The 17,445-nt window shown below is 43.1% G+C and overlaps 1 protein-coding gene, 1 long non-coding RNA gene and 2 other non-coding genes across 5 annotated transcripts in view; 3 read left to right on the plus strand and 1 right to left on the minus strand.

Moving 5' to 3' along the window:
- Nucleotides 1-51: 51 nt before the first annotated feature.
- On the plus strand, nt 52-14,809 carry LOC144238299 (uncharacterized). 2 transcript variants are annotated; one of them, XR_013337064.1, is made up of 4 exons: nt 52-518; nt 1,059-1,251; nt 10,577-10,817; nt 14,609-14,809. It is a non-coding gene; the product is annotated as an uncharacterized LOC144238299 (long non-coding RNA). The 2 variants fall into 2 exon arrangements; XR_013337065.1 differs by having other exon boundaries at nt 1,059-1,237.
- Nucleotides 7,857-7,929, plus strand: TRNAK-UUU (transfer RNA lysine (anticodon UUU)). Its single transcript has one exon. It is a non-coding gene; the product is annotated as a tRNA-Lys (tRNA).
- TRNAK-UUU (transfer RNA lysine (anticodon UUU)) lies at nt 8,211-8,283 on the minus strand. Its single transcript has one exon. It is a non-coding gene; the product is annotated as a tRNA-Lys (tRNA).
- Nucleotides 14,810-17,054: 2,245 nt separating the features above from the next.
- Nucleotides 17,055-17,445, plus strand: part of PIK3C2B (phosphatidylinositol-4-phosphate 3-kinase catalytic subunit type 2 beta) — a 66,405-nt gene continuing 66,014 nt past the window's right edge. Inside the window, exon 1 of the mRNA XM_077771943.1 lies at nt 17,055-17,148. The gene's annotated coding sequence lies outside the window, so the exon portion shown is untranslated. The remainder of the gene's footprint in view (nt 17,149-17,445) is intronic.

Consider the following 17,445-nt stretch of genomic DNA (forward strand, 5'->3'; position numbering starts at 1 on the left):
TTTGAGGAACTCACAGAGTCTGATGGTATTTACAGATGTGCCCTATGACATCAAAAGCCGAGGATGGCAGAAACGTAATAGCATTGTCAGAGGCAGCCTTCCCATCTTCCAAAAAAACACCACTTCCTCTGTTTCTCAAAGTTAACGTATTCATTCTTATTCCCCAGAGGTGATGGCTTGGAGACAGCAAACAGCATGTTAGTGTTGTCGCTTATTGGGGGAAATTGAACTAGAATATACACGAATAACTAGAAGGTATGTGATAAATGCTGAAAGAGGTGCAAAGAACAAAGTGGAGCTTCCTTGGATCAGACAGCTAGGTCACCGAGTCTAACGTCCTGCAACAAACCTCTCAGGTTGGCTGACTTCCAACTCCGCCGGTGCCAAATGGTGTTATCTCTCCCAAATACCACATCTCATTGATTTCAAGATGATTCTGAATGTTAGAGGATTTTCTGGGCTGAAGTATCTTACTGTGCCATTTCCATTGGTTTCATGTCTACACACTTGGAAGAAGAGTAAGGCGTCATTCTTGACGATATGAATACTATTCAGTCATTTAAAGACAGTTGCCATGTCTCATCTCTAACCCTGTGCCTTGTTTTTCCGCAAGCTGAACATCCCTTCACAGCTTCAACTATTTCTTACTTGACATGGCTTCAAGCCACCCTAGTCACCATCTTCTGAACAAGTACCTGTTTGTCCTGTTTAATATGTGGCTCCCAGAACTGGGTACACACCCATGCTAAATAAAATGAGGCAATGACCTCTCCTCCCCTTAATTTGCACATTGCACTTGCTCTATTAGTGGCATAACCTTCCGCATAGCTGGGGATCCAGATTTCTGTAAATGAGCCGAAAAAGTAATTCCTTTTTCACATTTGCTCTGAAAGAGCTTGAGGTCAGCAACCACCTCTCTCAAAGATAAGAGGGGAGGGGCTTTTTTAGAAGAACTACTCTCAGCTGTTTCCCCCTCTCTTTTTGTGCAATTAATTTTAGTGCTGTTTTTTTTTTTTTTTAGTTCCCAAACATGAATTTGTTTTGTATCTTTTAAATAGCATCTGGTTAGTTTAGGTCTCTTCCTACTGTCTCCTGGACTCTTGGAATTAGGACCCTGTCATGTAACTGTTTAAGATAAACAGTTGTTGAACATCTACTGTGTGCCACACACCAACCTAGAAGATTCCAAAACAAGTAACAGCTGGAATCTGTCTAGTGGAGAAGTCCGACAGTCCAGGTAATGAGAATGTGGTAAGTGCAATGCTTGATGAGCTGTGCTTTACCATACCTGGAAGGGTGAGAGGGATTAGCTCTTTAATTTTGCGTTTTGCAAACATTTTGGTTAACATATTTAACTTGTCTTCATTGAAAGTCTTGATAAATATGCTGAATAGGACATGGTTAAGAATAGAGCTTTTCGGGGCTCCTGGGTGGCTCAGTCGGTTAAGCACCTGACTTCAGCTCAGGTCATGATCTCGCCGTTCATGGGTTTGAGCCCTGCATTGGGCTCTGTGCTGACAGCTCGGAGCCTGCTTCGGATTCTGTCTGTCTGTCTCTCTCTCTCTGCCTTTCCCCTGCTCATGGTCTGTTTCTCAAAAAATGGATAAGCATTAAAAAAAAAAAAAAAGAATAGAGCTTTTCCCATCATGGTTGATGCTAATTCGTGATTAATCATTCATCCTTGAATGTTGTTCTTAAGCCACAAATGATTCTACCTACTAGTGGTCAATATGTGGACACATTTCCTATCCTTTCCCAAGGATTTCATAAAACTTCATCAAATGACTTGCTGTAATGGAAATAAGCCATAACTATAGCATTTCTTCTGCTCGTCAAAGACACTTAAAAAGAAAATGAAATTAGCCTAAGCTCATAACTCAGTGATCCCCACTTCCTTCTCTAAGAACTATACTTAAAGACTGTTTATTTAATAAAGAGACAGGAAACCTGGGTTTAGTCTAGCTATTTCTAGAAACCAGAAAGTTACACAGTTCTACAGTTTCCCGGTCTGTAAATAAAATGGCTAAATGAGATGATTTTTCTAGAGCCCCTGGTAGTTCTAAAGGAATTGGAAGTCAGTGTTATTGATCTATAGCATTTCTTTAAAATTTATAATGAACTACTTCACACATACAAAAAGGGATAAAGAAGGGGTGCCTGGGTGGTTCAGTCGGTTAAGCATCTGACTTTGGCTCAGGTCATGACAGCACAGAGCCTGGAGCCTGCTTCTGATTCTGTGTCTCCCTTTCTCTCTGCCCCTCTTCTGCTCACACTCTGTCTCTCAAAAATGAGTAAACATTAAAAAAAATTTTTAAGTTCAAAAAAGGGATAAAGAAGAATCTAATCTTTTCCCCATCACTTTTCCTTTTTTTTTTTTTTTTAATGTTTACTCATTTTTGAGAGACAGAGTGTGAGCAGAAGAGGGGCAGAGAGAAAGGGAGACACAGAATCAGAAGCAGGCTCCAGGCTCTGTGCTGTCATGACCTGAGCCAAAGTTGGACGCTCAACCAACCAAGCCACCTAGGCTCCCCCCAGCACTCTTCCAAAAGAACAAAACTTTACCTATAACAAAAAAGTTCTCTATAGTCCCATCTCCCTCCTTCAACTCCACAGGGAACCACTATTCTGAATTTGGTATTCACCCCTGCCATGCACTTTTTTAGACTTTAAGGATTTATATATGTATATATATTCCCTCAGAATTTTATGCTTTTAAATTCTTTATAAATGTCATCAAACTGTATGTATTCTATTGGAACTTGCATTTTTCCCCCTCATCATCGTGAAGCTCCACAATGTTAAATCACGTATGGTTGGGTAATGAATTTTCAAAATTGTGGAGTAATGCTGTGTAGTAATATATTGAGTTGTGGAATTAATTGTTATATAGCAATATACTAAGTGTGCTTTTCTAGAGCTGCCTTCACAAAATACCATAGACAAGATGGCTTAAACAATAGAAATTTGTTTTCTCACAGTTCTGGGTGCTAGAAGTACAAGATCAAGTTGTTGGCCAATTTGGTTTCTTCTGATTTGATTCTTCTCCTTGGTTTGCACATGGCTGCCTTCTTGCTTCATCCTTACTGCTTGATCTGTGAGTTGTCTGTGCCCTAATCTCTTCTTATTAGGACACCGACCATAATGCATTAGGACCCACCCCATGACCTCAGATTACCTTAACCACCTCCATAAAAGGCCTGGCTCCAAATAGAGTCACATTCTGAGGTGCTCAGTGGGTAGGACTTCAACATATTAATGGGAGGGGGAGGTGCATAATTCAGCCCATAGTGGTAATGATCGCACCACAGTTTTTTATTCATCCCCTCCTTTGATAAATACTAAGGTGTTTCCCATCGTTTGCTGTTACAAACAGTGCAGCCATCGACATTCTTGCACTTGTGCACTCCAGGGAGTAGAATTATTGGGTCACAAACACGTTGTCAACACTATCAGATCATAACACAGTGCTCTCAAAAGTGGTTGTAGAGATATACACTCCTCACGAGTGTGTGTAAGTCTGTTGTTCCATATCTTTGCCAATCCTTGGTATTGTCAGACTTAAAAAATCAACCTGGTAGACATGAGAGTTTCTCATGGTGGTCTGATTTATATTTCCATGATTATTAGTAAGGTCGAGCATTTTTTCGTATTTATTGACCATGGTTTCTCACCTATGAATTACTTGTCCATATCTTTTGCCCATTTTTCTATTGGTTAGTCTTTTCCTTGCTAATTTGTAGGAGTTCTCTATATAATCTGGACATTAATCCTTCTTGATTATATGTATTACCAATCTTCAAATCTATATCTTGTTTTCACTTTTTCAATGTTGTCTTTTTGAGGAACAGAAGTATTTTTCAGAAGTTCTTTTTTTTAATATTTTTTTTATTTATTTCTAGGAGAGAGAGAGAGACAGCGTGAGCAGGGGAGGGTCAGAGAGAGAGGGAGATACAGACTCTGAAATAGGCTCCAGGCTCTGAGCTGGCAGTCAGCACAGAGCCCAACGCGGGGCTCAAACCCACAAACCGGGAGATCATGACCTAAGCGAAAGTCGGACGCTTAACCAACTAAGCCACCCAGGCGCCCCTCAGAAGTTCTTTTAAGGAAGTCAGATTTATTAATTATTTTCCTTATGTTTCACGTCCTTTTTTTAAAAGAGATTCTTCCCTATTTGGGGGTCATAAAAATACTCTCATATATTTTCTCCTAAAAGTCCTAAAGATGTCCTTTTCACAGCTAGGCCGTTAACTCATTTGCAGTTGATTTTTTTGCATGTTGTAACATGAAGTTCCAATTTTACTTTTTCAATTTGAAGAATAAATACATGTCTCTGTTACTGAATCTATAAATTGAATATGAGTCTAAGATCTCTTGAATTAATCTTGTTTTCCTATTTAACACAATCATTGAAGATTGTGAAAGAGGTTTCATTTGACTGGGTCCTTAAAAAATGAATAGGACTTTGGAGGGTGCCTGGGTGGCTCAGCTGGTTAAGCATCCGACTTTGGCTTAGGTCATGATCTCACAGTTTGTGGGGTTGAGCCCCACATCAGGCTCTGCGCTGACAGCTCTGAGCCTGGAGTTGGCTTCCGATTCTGTGTCTCCCTCTCTCTGTGTCCCTCTGTCTCTTGTGCTCTCTCTCTCTCTCTCTACCGATCTCTCTCAAAAATAAATATACGTTGAAAAAAATTTTTAAATGAATAGGATTTCAAGATGCATAAATGGGAGAAGTCATTTGAAGAAACATGGCACAAATAATGAGGAGAGAAAGAGATGAGGAATTAGAAGATATGATCTTAAAATTGAAAAAAATCTACTTTGGTCAAAGTGTTGGTTACTGAGTAAAAGATTGGCTTGGTATTGAATCAACTGTCTAATTTAATATTCACCAGCTACCTGTGGCTTGAAATTTGGCTAGTCCAAATTGAGATGTTCTATAAGTATAAAATACACATCATATTCAAAGACTTAGTAGTGAAAAATACTATAAAGTATCTCATTAATAATGTTTTATATTTTTTCACAGTTCGTGGGTCGAGCCCCGCATCGGGCTGTGTGCTGACTGCCAGCTCAGAGCCTGGAGCCTGTTTCAGTCTGTGACTCCCTCTCTCTCTGGCCCTCCCCTGGCTTGCGCGCGCTCTCTCTCTCTCTCTGTCTCCTAGAAATAAATAAAACATTAAAAAAATGTTTTATATTTTTAAATTTTTAATTACTTATTTTAATGTTAAGTTTTGAGAGAGAGAGAGAGACAGAACATGAGCAGGGAAGGGGCAGAGAAAGAGGGAGACACAGAATCTGAAGCAGGCTCCAGACTCTGAGCCTGACACAGGGCATGAACCAACAAACTGTCAGATCATGACCTAAGCCAAAGTTGGATGTTTAACTGACCGAACCATCTAGATGCCCCAATAATGCTTTATATTGATTACATATCAAAGTGATAATATTTTAGAATATTGGGTTGAATAATATATGTTATTAAAATTAATTTCATCTGTTTCTTTTTACTTTTTTCTAATGTGGCTACTGGAAAATTTTAAATAACAATTTTGGTTTGCATCATATTGATAGCAAAGTAGACCAGGGCCAGATTGTGGAGGATTTTGAATGGTGCTGTAAAATGTTCCATGTATTACTCAATAAAGTAGTAGGGGAGAGCCAACGGGTTTTGAGCAAAGAAAAGGCAGTCTAATATTCCTAACTTGATAACTAAGCACCCCGTCTGCACAGAGCCAATTTTAGAAACCATTGTACCATTAGCTCTGGGCAGATGATTAATTCTGGTGATGTGATTCTTACAGAAAATATTTGAATATTGATTTTATTGTAGCACAAATGAAACAAATCTAATGTGTGCTCCTTTGAGTGGGAAACTGGAACATAACTGAGCCAAACTTTTTTTAAAAAATATTTTTATTGAATTTATTTGTTTATTTTGAGAGAGAGTGTGAGCAGGGGAGGGGCAGAGAGAGGGAGAGAGAGAGTATCCCAAGCAGGTTCAGCACTGTCAACACAGAGCCCAACGTGGGGCTCAAACCCATAAGCCTCGAGATCATGACATGAGCCAAAGTCAAGAGCCAGATGCTCAACTGACTGAGCCACCCAGGTGCCCTGAGCCAAACTTTCAAAAGCTCCCCCATTGCTTAGGGGATAAAGTGATTCTGTTTGTCTGGAATTAACACAATATTGTCAGCTTTCAAAATTCTTCATATCTTCCTCGAATCCATTCAAATATGTTAAGCCTGATTACAGCACAGTGTCATCACTGTGACAGTGAGCGACAGCACAGTCACTATAGTTAATAATGCTGTAATGCATATTTGAAAGTTGCTGAGAGTAGATCTTCCAGGCTTTCACCATAATTAAAAAAACGTGTTACTGTGTCATGACACATGTTAACTAGACTCACTGTGGTGACGGTTTGCAATATATACAAATACGGACTCGTTATGTTGTAGACTGGAAGCTAATGTTATATGTCGATTAGATCTTGATTAAAAAAATGATTGTTGAAAATAAGTTAAGTCCTTTTTGAAGCGTAGACACTGTTGAACGCTAGAGCAGAATCTGCAGTCTGTTCCTGTTACGTCTTTGCCGTTAAGTCCTTATATGATGTCATGATTGCTTTTTACTTGTCAGACACTGTTGCAAACAATTTGTATAAGCTACCTTAAAAATTCTCACAATTATCCTATTGTCCTGAGACACAGAGAAGTAGTTTACTCAAGATCACCACAGTGGAAGTAAGGTTTCAAACAGGTGCACCTCGATTCAGAACCCAGACTTTATGTAGAAACATATTTATGCTTTCAGGTTTTTAATGTACGTATATACACCTTTTTAAAAAATTGGTTTGAAATATTTCCTAACTTAACACTATTTTGCATTTTCCCACAAGTTGTATTCTTCTATAACATGGTTATTAATAGCTACATAATAGTTCATGTATCAAGACTGTACCACAATTTATATAGCCATTTCTGTCATTTGCAATATTTTCCAATTAAAATACCATGACGATCTCTCCTGTAATCAAGTCTTTTTATATATCCCTGATTATTTCTTTAGGACGAAGGTGGGGTGGGGGTAAAATTGCTGGGCCTGAACAATCACTCTTGAAGCGTTGGAATTAGGCAGATGGAATATTCTTTAATGTCTCACCCTAAGCCCTTTGGTGGGTAATTCTTAAAGCCAGCCCTATAGCAGAAGGCAGTGCTCAGATTGCTTATGCTGCTAGGAGCCTTCAATGCTATGATCAGTAAGATCTCTCTGCAGGCACGTTCAGCTTTCCTCTCTGGCTCTCAGGGTCACTGCTGATGACTTTCTCCAGGGTTTGCGTCATTTGAAATTACTTGGACATCTTCAAGGGACTTACAGGACAATCACACTATCCCTCTGCAGGGTCCTTTCTCCCACTTTATACTATGAAGTTCAACCCAATAGCTTCCAGCAGCATATCTATACTCTTGTCTGAGACTTTTTTTTTTTTTTTTCCTGTTGGGTCAGTTTTAGAACTGATATCTGCCTTATTGTCAATGATAAAATAGACCTGATGCCACTACAACGCTTCAAAAGTGATATACCTCGCCATTCTCTTAATCCTGGACGTATTGGAGAGATTACAAATCAAAGAAGCCTATGTAATAATGGTTAACAGGCACATAAAAACCTCAATTCTGAAGTAGCTGCTACAGCTGTGACAAGTACATGATTTAGGTCTTCCGTTTCTCTGTTGTATGAATCCTGAGCTTTCTGGGGTTTAAAACAGTTCCAGAAAATGTAGGTGGGAGGACTCGATTACGCAAGGTTCTTTATTCTTATGTAAGGCATTGTAGTAAGAGCATTTTCTTGTGAGAGCCCGGATAGCTCAGTCGGTAGAGCATCAGACTTTTAATCTGAGGGTCCAGGGTTCAAGTCCCTGTTCGGGCGCTTAGCTTTAACTTCCGCCATAATTTTTTCCCCCTCAATCTTTAACAATCTGAACAACACAAATTCTGTCTCACTGGGAAACCACATAAAAACCTCCATATCCCCCAACAAATTGAGTGATTTTGCATAGTTGGATTTTTCTTCTCTGAGAACATATTTACCTTGCATATTCTAAAAGCAATGAAAAAACAAACTCAGTTTGAGATAGAGCTTTGCTTCAGTGCTAGGATTTTTCATACGGTAATATGTGGTAATGTAAGTAAGGGGGCAAAAGCCACAGACGCCCGAACAGGGACTTGAACCCTGGACCCTCAGATTAAAAGTCTGATGCTCTACCGACTGAGCTATCCGGGCACTCTTAGGAAGCTCTGCTTTTCTGTTTACTTGATATAATTCTAACAAGTTACTTCTCTGGTAAACCATATTGGAAGATTTTTTTTTAGCAAGATAAAGAAAAATAAGCATTCATTTTTCTATTTCTCCATTTACTTAAGACATGTGTTCTTCAAGTTCTTTTGTATTTCATATTTAATCAATTGCCATTTCTGCTGAACTCTGAAATGAAATGGTAGCAACTTACAGGAAAAGGCAACCAACATTAAACTTTTAGATATAGCGTTGTAACCTCTCTTTGTTACAGTTCTTCTGTCTCCCATCTATCACTTCACCGATAGGACCTCTTAATTTCAGTTATTCTACAGAACCAGATGACAGTACCTTTCCCTTTAATGAAAAATACATTTCCATTCAGTAGATGACATAGCTGTTAGATAAGCATTCCTCAGCACAAAAGAAGGAAAGAAACATTTGATATACGAATAGAGGAGCTAATATAAGAAGATAGAAGTGACGGTGGAAAGGCGGGTCCAAATTTAGAAGAGAGAAGAGGAGCTTAGACTTTTAATTTCAGTTTTGATTGAATTTTTGCCTTTCCCTGCCTTCTAGGCAAGTTGCCATTTCCAAGTCAGATTCACAAAATGAGCACTTCTAAAGCCGTGTCCGTGTGCACTGGTGGGAACAACATGGAGTATTCGGAATATAAATCTCCAGCTCAGCCTGGTTTGTCCCAGAATCAGTTTCATCAGCCCTGACGCACAGGGTGGGGAGTACAGGATTATGAAATTTTGAAGACTGATAAGGGAATTCATTTTTGTTTCTGGGAATTTGAGGCTTCTGAACACAATGAACAACAAAACAGCTCAACCTCAGTTGGAGGAATTTCTTTCCCACAATTGTCTGATTCTTTTAGAACAAAGACCAACAAACTGCGTGATCCTGAGCAGTCCGGGGTTTCCACATCTATAAAACGAGGGAAATTGATCAGACGACCTGTAAGATACCATCTAAATCTGAAGTTTTACCGCACTATTACTTTTCCCACAGTGAATAAGATTAGGAGGAACAGACTCAAAATGCAACAGGAAGAAATGATTTAACTGAATAATTATTGATTATCTAATATGGCTTAGGCCCTATGCTAGCTCTGGAGTCGAAGGTCTGTAGGACACAGATCCTGCTCACAGCCAGGGAAAGAAGGCAGACACTTAAGAAAACCACTTTAATAAAGTAATAAATGCAGCAATAAGAATTCAAGTACAGAGTGGCGGGCGAGGAGCACGGGCAGAAAGGCCGTGGTTATAAAACAAGGATGGGGCCCTTGTGTTTTCGGCAAGAAAAACACATGGTCAGGGTTGAATGTCAACAAATAACTGTCAGAGGTGCGCAGAGTAAATTGTAATGAGCCAGCAGACCTTTGTCATTTATTCACTCAGACATTTCTTGAGCATCCACTGTGTTAAATAAGGAGAACTTCTTGCTGTTCTCTTTTTTTTTTCCTCATTTTTTTAAGGAAGGGAAATGGTGTCTTTCCAGGCTCCCTAAAAAGGAAAGAATAGAGGGGCTTTGAAGGTTTTGTTTTTCCTTGCCCAGTGGCTTTGTTACATGGTATTCCGTGGTAGTCCTGAGAGAACATGACAGAGATTTCATCGCCCTCTCCTTTCCTTCAGGATAAGAAACCAGCTGTTTGAAGTTCAATAGACAGGTTAGGATTGACCCATCAAGCGGCATGTTGAGTACCTACAATTTCCATAGCAGTAAACTAGGCACAGTGGGAAGGAAAGCAGTGAACCTGGAAGGAAGGTGGAGAGTGTAAACTGGGTGTGACGAATGGTGAATAGCTTAGTGTGGCTGGAATGGAGAGAGGTAGAGACAGGAGGTGCCAGGTTGGAGACAGCTGACCAAATTTATTTCGGGCCGAGGAGAAAAATTGTATCATAGAGGCAATGGCAAAGTTTGAAAGTCGAATCAAAAGCTTGGCTTGTTAACATTGCAGTGTCCCACCTGAGGTAACGTGAACTGAATCCACTTTTCCCCACGTTGCATTACAAACAGGAGTGCCATCTCTTCCTAGAGCATGTCTCCGTGTCTCACGTCACACAAACTGTCGAACTTAATTCTCCCACTAGAGGGCAGTCTAGTCTCACAGATTCTATATTGCCTTCCCCCATTTCTTAAACATAATTTCCCCCACTATTTTATCTTTTTCTAATTAAGTTTTTCTTATAATTGAGTATACTTAACCTAAAGTGTTATATTTAGTTTCAGGTGTTCCCCCACTAATTTTTAAAGGGATACTTTTTCCCCACAGCCTCCTGTGACCCCCATTCACCAGACTCACCTGGCTGAAAATCACCATCAGCTCTGTATCAGAGCTGGGGAAAGTTGTGGAGCAAGAAAAGTCTCTGCAGTTCACTCTCCTTCTTGCCTTCTCAGTGACACCATCTGTTACCTGGACCCTGACATAATCTTCTTCCTACAGCTGGCAAACCTTGGCTTACACCTTGAGAGGAAATTATTTTCACAGGGACTTGGGGGTACCTACATGGAAGGTAAGGTCTTGTCTTCCTCTTCCTGAGAGTCCCACAGTGGTTCATGGCAAGGAAAGCACAGGGATTGTTGGGAGCTGAACACAATTGTATTGAAGAGCCAGAAAGCACATCTCTAATGTTGAAGAAAAAAAATGTAATGTTTATACATTTATGGGGGGAGGAGAGGAGCAGAGAGGGAGAGAGAGGGTGAGAGAGAGAATCCCAAGCAGGCCCCATGCCATCATGAGATCACTACTGAGCTGAAATCAAGAGTCAGATGCACTTTTTTTTTAAAATTTTTTTAATGCTTTATTTATTTTTGAGAGAGAGAGAGAGACAGCGTGAGCAGGAGAGGGTCAGAGAAAGAGGGAGACACAGAATCCGAAACAGGCTCCAGGCTCTGAGCCAGCTGTCAGCACAGAGCCTGACATGGGGCTTGAACCCACGAACTGTGAGATCATGACCTGAGTCAAAGTCGGATGCTTAACCAACTGAGCCACGCAGGTGCCCCTGTAATGGTGGGATTTTAGGCCAGCAGGAAAGGTTTAATTTTAAGAGGCTTTCCCAAGGTATTCCAAACCAATGCCAAGGTGTAGCTGCCTATGCAAAGACCCCATCTTCCATCATCACTGTACAGCGTCTTTGGAGTTAAGATCATTACAAGGTACCAGGGAGATGCATGATACAGAGAAGTTGTTTGGAGAAGTCTCCTCTGGCGTTTTGGTCCTAGTAACTCCAAACTGAAAGAAGCCTGGGTTTCCGGTGAGCCCTCCCACCGCGCTCCTCTCTGAGAATACAGGCAGGCTGGAAGCCCAACAGTCTTGGACAGCATCAAGAGCTCAGACACTGGGATACATACTCACCCCGAACAAGGCAGCCCCCAAATATTCTGGGTCATGGAAAACGTGCAAGAGAGAAGCGGGACTGATTTGGGGGCAGGTAGTACTCAAAGGGATTGAAATCAGTCTGATCACCAAATATTCACAGAGCTTCCCTGTCCCATCTCCAGTATCCATTCACCTTACAAAAATATTTGGATCTTTTTGAAGAAAGTCTACTGAAGGATTTTTAAATGAAAATGGTACAGACATTGCCCTTTGCAATTTTAAGCTCAAGCTTGTTTTACGGATAAGCCCTGGCCCAGAGCCGAGCCCTGGGAGAACACAGCACACATTTACTCACATTCTCCTCTTGTTCCTTTCAACCACCTGTTCCCTGACTAGTAACCAGGGCTTCATTCATTCACCCATTCACCAAGTATATACTGAACACCAGCTTTGGATCGGGCAATGAATCCATCCTATAAATTCGAAGGTAAACCCAACAGAGATTGCCTTCTCCTTAAGGAGCTTATACTCCAATTACCCTCCTCATCCGTCCCCTCCCCAAATCAGGAGAAAAGCAAACATGCAATTCTGATACTCTGTGGTAAGTGTTACAATCCAAGCAGCCTTGGGAGGCTCTCTAGGGAAGCTTCCTGGAAAGCTAATTGTAGGGTGGATTAGTTTGCTATTGCTGCTTTAACAAACCACCACAAATTTAGTGCATTAAAAGTTTATTGTCTTAGGGGCGCCTGGGTGGCCCAGTTGCTTGAGCGTCTGACTCTTGATTTCAGCTCAGGTCACGATCTCATGGCTTGTGAGATGGAGCCCTACATCGGGCTCTACATGCAGAGGAACTATTTTTAAAAAGCTTATTACGTAGATCAGAAGCCTCACTTGGGTCCCACTGGGCTAAAATCAATGTGTCAACAGGGCCATGTTCCTTTCCGAAGGCTCCAGGGGAGAATCCGTTTCCTTACATTTTCCAGTTTCTAGAAGATGTTCACATTTCTTGGCTCAGGACCTCAGTTCTCCAGTGTAAAAGCCAGCAGTGTCCTATCCCTTTCACCATTCTTCCGTCACCACCTCTCCCTCGGACTTCAGCTGAGTGAAGCGTTCTGCTTTTAAGGACCAATGTAATTAGATTGGGCTCCTCTGGGTAATCCAGGCTAATCTCCCCAACTGGGGGTGTTTAACTTAATCATATCTGCACAATCCTTTTGCCATGTAAGATGACATATTTATAATTCCAGACAGCCACATAATGGGTAGGGCAACAGAGGTGGGTTTTTGGCGGGTAGGAGGCCCTTTCCAGGCAGTGGGAGGAACTCGTAGAAAGACCCCTAGGTGGGAATTGCATGTATTCTAGAAACAACATGGAGTTTGCCTTGGAATGAGGGACGGAGTGATTCATTCAAGCCCCAGGTATTAAATACAGGCATTACGGGCATTCTGAGGATACAAGATGAACAAGACAGTCTTTGTCCTCTGAAGCTAGCGTGAAAAGCAAGGGCCAGATTATGAGAGGCCTTGTTGATTTAAAAAGTTTGAGCTTCATCCAAGAGCTATATGGAGTCATTCATTAATTCATTTGACAAATTTTATTGAGCACACGCTACATGCCAGGTACTGTTCCAGGCTCTGGGAAGTACAGAAGTTTAAAAATTAAGGCAAAAAAAGGTTAAAAAATAATAAAAACCAAGGTAAAAAATCCCTGCACTGGAATGCCTTGGGTGGCTCCGTCAGTTGAGCGTCAGGCTCTTGATTTCCACTTAGGTCATGATCTCATGGTTTCTGGGTTCAAGCCCTGAGTTGGGCTCTGCAGTGACAGCATGGAACCTGCTTGGGATTCTCTCTCTCCCTCTTGCTCTTTCCCTCCCTCAAAAATAAACAGACAAACTTAAAAAAAGAAAAAAAGAATCCCTGCCCTCATGGAGCTGCCGTGCAAGGCAAACAGACATATGCTCTAGAAAGATCATTCTGGCTGGGGTGTTGGGAAAGAGATAGGAGCGGAGCAAGACTGGAGGTAGCCCCTTCCTCAAGATTCACAGCCTTTCCCCAGCTTCACATCCCTCCTTGGCCACTTCCTCTTTTGTTAGGAGCCCTCTTTCGCCTTTAACCTCCAACTGTACCTATTCTGCAACACCCCCACTCCCACGCCCACCTCCGTCCCCAGCCGTGATTTAACATTCTACACCTGCAGAAGAAAAATGATGAAAATGTTAACATCATAACCACTGCATATCAGAATATCTGATTCCAGCCACATCCTCCACTCTGCTGACAATTCCATTTTCCTTCTAAGAAGCTACCATCCTCATTCCTTGTGGTGGCTGTTTTAACCTTAACCACTTTCCTTAAATCCTCAAGCCCTGCTTGACCCCTTCTCTCTCAGGAGATTAGTTCAGGACCATCAGGCAGCAGCCGGTTCACTCCTAACCTCTAGGCTCACCAATCTACGCAAGCTGCTTGTGGCACCCTTCCTCTTAGATATCCCAGCCCACTCCACCCCCGTGTGCCCGGATCCCATCCCCTCTGGGACGTTTCTCATTAATCATCTATCTCCTTGGTCTTCCCCCTCAACATATGAACATGTTTAAGCTTTCCCTGCTGAAAAAGAAAAAACATAACAAAAATCTTTCCCTTGATCCAGCAGCCCTCTTCCCATCATCCACTGCTGTATATTTCTCCTTTCCATGAACTGTCAACCTTCTAGAAAACAAACAAAAAAATGCTCAATGTTATTTTGTGTCTCTCTTATTCCTTAACCGGCTGGAGCCTGGTGTAACTGTGACTGTTCTCACTCCGCTGGTCCTGGAGACTTTCCAGCCAATCCAGCGGGCACTTCACAGCCCTGCCTTCCCTGTGTGTCCCTGCCACACCTGTGTTCCAAACCACTTTCCTGACACTTCCCCCCACCCTCCTTTCTGACACTGTGGTCTCAGTTCCCCCCCAATCAACGTGGTTGCTTCTTCTCCACTTCTTTTGCAGGGCTCTTGCTTCCTCTGCATGGCCGCCTGGGTGATCCCCTGCATGTCCACAGTTTCACTGACCATCTATAATCTAAGGAGTCTAAAACTGGTGTCATCTGTCCACACCTCTGCTCTGACTTTAGCTTCAGAAATCCACTGTATGCCAGACAACCTCACCTAAACATTCCACAGGTTCCTTAAACCCAACACGTCCAAAAATAAACTCAGGTTTTTCTCCTTCAACCCCTGGGCCCTGTCTTACATAGTCCATTTACTGACTGGCACCACCGGCCACCAATTCCTAAGGCATCGAGTGGAGAGTGATTCTAGATCCCTCCCTCCCACTCCCTACATCCAACAGACTATCAAATATTACTGATGTGACTTCCTTCCCATCTCTTGCATCTGTCCTTTCCTTTTTATTCTCATTGCCACAGCCCTGGCAGATCAGAGATTCTCTGATCTTGCACTCTGAACGTAGCCCCGGCCTCCTAAGCTCTCAGCCTGTTCTAACAGGCTGTCCCTAACCTGGCAGGGAGCAAATGGCACACTCCAGTCCGAAGAGACAATTTACAAAGGGTCAGCGGGGTAAAGGAGAGCCCCGGGAACAGAGTGCAGTACGTCGGGCCAGCAGGAAAGCAGGTTTCCTCCCCCTGGCCTGAGAAGGCAAAGGAACTGAGAAAAGGGGAGACAGAGAGGGAGAGGGAACCAGCTAGGGGGAGCTGTGAACTTTGGTTGAGGGTGGCAGCCAGCCCACAGTGACTCCAAAGAGAAGGAAATCCCAAGAAACAAATATCCAGACCTCTTTGACCTCCTTCCTTCCATCTCTTGCCAGGGCTCCCCAGCGGCCACCCCCTACTAGGAAGCCAGGGGGCCAAGGGAAGGGCCAATCTGCAGGGGCAAAGGGAAGACACCCAGTGCATCTTCCAAATCCTCCCTCCCGTGTAATACGTCAGAAGGCTTTTCTGGTCAGGTCACTCCCAGCTCCACTCGTCTACCCCCCTGGGTTCTTTGTCACCTGCAGGACGAACTCTGAACCCTTTGGCATGCCCTGGTTTCTCTTATAAGAAAGTTTTCCCTCCCCACCAAAGCGCAGTAGAAAGCCTTTGATAAGATGTTCAACCCAGTGACCCAGGCCTATTTGCTGTCAGCTCTCACTTGGGACTTTTCACTCCCACAACACAGACACTGATGGCCTCTGGGCTACTCTGTTCTCTCAGGCCTCTGAGCCGAGCCCAATGACAGGCACACAGTAAGCTGTCACAAATAGTTGTATCGCAAACAAGTGGTAAATGAGGGAGTGAATAAACACCTGTTTTTATCCCTTGTGGCTCTCAAGGATCAGGAATAGGATCATGTGTACATTATGATTGACGCGCATTCTGTCTAGTCATTAACAACTTTCACTCACATCCTCTCATTTGATCTGCGCAACAGCCCTGAGTAGGAAGTGAAGCTGATGGGCGTCCGGGTGGCTCAGTCAGTTAAGCGTCCAACTTGGGTTCAGGGCATGATCTCACGGTTCGTGGGTTCGAGCCCCGTGTCGGGCTCTGTGCCGACAGCCAGCTCAGAGCCTGGAGCCTGTTTCAGATTCTGTGTCTCCCTCTTTCTCTGACACTCTCCTGCTCATGCTCTCTCTCTCTCTCAGAAATAAATTTAAAAAAAAAGAAAGAAAAGAAAGTGAAGCCGATATTATTACTGACCCTCAGAGGGTAGACTACCCTTGATCACCTGGCAGAGGGTAGAGAGAAGAAATGCAGGCTTCTCTTCCCCATTAGGGGTTACTCAAATTCCCTTTCTAATAAATATCCTCTTGCTGAGCTCTGGAGCCTCGTCAAATTCTATAACTATGAATCTAAGAATCATGTTGGCTTTGTTGTACAGTTTTGTATTAATGAGGCAAATTTAAAGGCCCTGGATCTTATTAAAAAGGCCCTTCTGACATTTAAAAAAAAAATACAGCTCTAGTAAACCGTAAACAGACTGAAATAGTAGCATTTCCATAAATATTTCCTTGAGACCAGGGAAGGGGGAGGTTGGCAGATGTTTCCATGGGGTCCCCTGGCTGGGGGCATCCTAGGGTGTCTGAGGGAGGCTGGGAACCCTGAGACCCTGGACACCTGAAGGGATGAGCCTGGGAGCCAGGCGTTGGTCCTCACAGATCCGAGAAAGGAAGGAGGGCCATGAAGGAGAATAGGACACAAGTTTGAGGAAACTGTACTTTGAGATCAGAGACCATGGTTACCATGCAAAGCAAATGCAAGTGAGGAGCTGGCCAATTCTGGTTTGTTTTTTTTTTCCTTTGGGTGGAGTCTTTGGGAAAATTCTACTAAAGACCATTGCTCAAAGAAAGGCACTTAGAGTAAAAATGTTAACCATGACCTACTGAATGAAAGAAGTGGGGTTTTTCCCTACCATAGTTGGGTTGGAGGCCCCTCCCCCCCCACTAAGGATTGCTATTCTCCGGGGTTCAGGTGGGACGACCCACTTGGACGAACAGAAGAACCAACGAGGTTGAGCGCACCTCGCGGTGACAGCTCCCCCTCCGCCGCCCTCAAGGTAGGGACTTCGGCGGGCGTCACAGTCCTAATAAAGATGGGGGCGGGGGAAAGTCCTCGGATCCATACGTGAGTTCATTTTCAGCACAATGACCTGGCATTCATCTGACACGGAGCAAAGGGGTCCCCGCAGAGAGAAGTAACGACCATCTGCAGAAACCTCCCCCGGGGCGGGAAGCCGCGGCGCTGGCGGCCGGGCTCCCGAGCACAATCGGACGCCCGCGCGCCGCTCCCGCCCGCGCCCCCGCGGGGAGGGACGGAGGGAGGGAGCGAGCGAGGGGGGGGGCGGGAGCGGGAG

The sequence above is a fragment of the Crocuta crocuta genome, unplaced genomic scaffold (assembly GCF_008692635.1).
Source record: "Crocuta crocuta isolate KB4526 unplaced genomic scaffold, BGI_CrCroc_1.0 scaffold318, whole genome shotgun sequence".
Taxonomy (NCBI): domain Eukaryota; kingdom Metazoa; phylum Chordata; class Mammalia; order Carnivora; family Hyaenidae; genus Crocuta; species Crocuta crocuta.